Raw genomic sequence first — 2,792 nt, forward strand, 5'->3', positions numbered from 1 at the left:
ATCACACATCCAGAGTGCTGAGTTAGGAGCACATGCTATGGTTCAGGCCAGCAGATTCTCTTGGACCCACAATCCCCAGAACATTCCCCTGCCTAGTCATTGGAACATTTTCCAGATACTGAGGGTGCACTTCATTCCCACCATGCTGTGACACTTAAGCTCAGGCAGAGAAACTGACATATCTGGAGTGCACTCACATTCAGGCTCAGGAGAATGTGGATTGTGGCCATATAGCATTTCATTCACTTAACAGAAAAGGCTAACTTTTCACTGATTTCTAGCACAGAGATGAGGCTTCATTATGGATCATATAGTCAAGACAGAAGTTTCCTAAAATCTTTGCCAGATCTTTGTCACAAATATTACCCTATCCCAAAGAAGTGAAAATGACATGCAGTTCAATACCATCACATAAGGAAGGACAGTTTAGACCCCAAATCATCAAATTACTACCTGAATAAAAATATAAATGTCAAAGATTTTATTTCTCCTATCCTTTGCCCTTCATTTCCCTTCTGACCTGACATCCCACAGATGGCTTTAGTTTAGGACCTTCAATTCAAATAATATATGCTTTGTCTCTGCTAACAACAGGATTATGTCCACTCGTCATTTTTTTCAGTGGCTTCAGCGGTGACTTTCTCTTCTGTTGAAATTAATTTTCATGCTGCTGTAGAGGAGCCACAGCGAGGCTTGAGAAAATTAAAACATAAAGTGAGCCAAACCCTACAATTTCTAATATTATTTGGGCAACTGAATTCCTACATAAATTCTGAAAGCTGATAGGCAGGGTCAGGTCTATAAGTTGGCTGAATATGGGGTCTGCAGATGTAAGAACAGGGACTCATTTGAGTCATAGTCCCTCTGCCTTGCACTTTTCCCCAGCAAAGACCCTTTTCTCTCATGTTCAAAATCGGGTTTCTTCTCTGATGGTCCGAGACCTGTGGTTTCTGGTGAACTTTAAAATGCACTCTATAGTTAGAAATAAGAATAGGAAAAATAGTAAGGACAACTAATATGTTGGACTAAAGGTATGGAAATTATCAATTACTACACTTTCTGTAAAGTTATGTATTCAAGAGCAGTTGAGTAATTCTCTTGAATCACAGCTAGCAAATGTCAGAGGTGAAATTTGAATATGAAGCCCCAAACGAGAGCCATCTGCCAAAATCCATGTGTCTAAAAGTGTCTAAAGACTATGCCTTTGGTCCAGGTCCTATGCAACACCCTGTAGGGACACTAGATCCATCAGCTATGATCACTCTTCAAAATTCCACAATCTGGCTGGTGAGATAAACTATAAATACATAAAAATGATTGAATGTTGGAAAGAAAGTTGTCATATTTTGAGATGTTGCTTGGAAAACAAATGGGCTTGTCAAGTACATCTTGCCCTAATTGCAAAAGGAGTCCATAGGAGGCTGGGGAGAGGAATCGGGTTCAGGATAGGGATGCCTTGGGAGAAGAAATAGAGTTTCATTCACTTAACAGAAGAGATTCCATTTCTCAGAGTTGTCAGGAGGTGGGCTTCCCAGGTAAGAACAGAGCCAATATCAGGGGTCAGGTCAGTCAAAGCAGCACACTGGCGCACAGGGCTGGGGCTGAACTATAAAGATTCTTGCAAGATAGTTTAAAGAGCTTTAGTCCAATTTCTGGACTAAAGTCCAGTTTAGTCCAGTTTCTGTTGTTATAATAGAGCTATAATTTATAAGGAAAGAAGTTTATATAGCTCATAGTTCAGGAGGCTGAAGTCCAACATGGGGCAACCACATCTCGCAAGGGCTTTGTGCTACATCATAACATGGTAGAAAAGCAGAAGGACAAGCAGGTATAAGTGGAAAAGACAAAACCTGAGAAGCAGCTTTACTTTATAACCGCTAAGTCTTTTTTTAAATTTTTTTTTAGTTGTCCATGTACCTTTATTCTATTTATATGTGGTACTGAGAATCGAACCCAGTGCCTCACACATGCCAGGCAAGTGCGCCACCACTGAGCCACCCTTATAACCATTAATTCTTGTCGTAAGGAATCCAATCCTCCAGGAGTGAGAATTCACTCACTCCCTGAGAACAGCATTAACCCTACATGCGGATGGAGCCCCTCTGACCTGAACACTTCCTAAAGGTCCCACTACCTTGAAACACTGCTACATTAGGGATATATTTCAATGGGGGAAAATCATATTCAAACCATAGAAGATATTATCCTCCTGTTTATCAAGGACCACTGAATACTTTGGCCAGGAGACAGACTATGAACACAATGATCCCTTTGCTCAACTACTTCACAGAGAATGGCAATAAGAACTAAGTTATATTTACCTTCTGCGTAGCTGTACACACACACTGTAAGTCAATCTTTTATTGAAATATAACACGCATACAAAAAAGTGCACACACCATAAGCAAATAGCTTATTGAAGTTTTACACCAAAAATAAATGTATAGGCAGCGCCTATATCATTATTTAGAAGAATACCAATACTCTAGAAATCTGTCTCATGTAGCCTCCCAGTTAGTAATTCCCCAAAGGTAACTATTCAGATTCCCATCACCAAAACATTAGTTTTACTTGCTCTTAGATCATACAGTACATTCTCTTTGGTGTTGACTAAAGCAGGTGTTGGGCTTTTGTTCTTACCGTAATGTTTGCCAGATTCATTCATGTTCCATTCATGTTTTCTATAATTATACATACTTCATTTCATTGCTGTATATTATTCCATTGTATGAATACATCATAATAGATTGATCTATCTGTTTTAATGTTGATTTTTTTTTCCTCTCCAAATT

This window comes from Ictidomys tridecemlineatus, chromosome 1, assembly GCF_052094955.1.
Source record: "Ictidomys tridecemlineatus isolate mIctTri1 chromosome 1, mIctTri1.hap1, whole genome shotgun sequence".
Classification (NCBI taxonomy): domain Eukaryota; kingdom Metazoa; phylum Chordata; class Mammalia; order Rodentia; family Sciuridae; genus Ictidomys; species Ictidomys tridecemlineatus.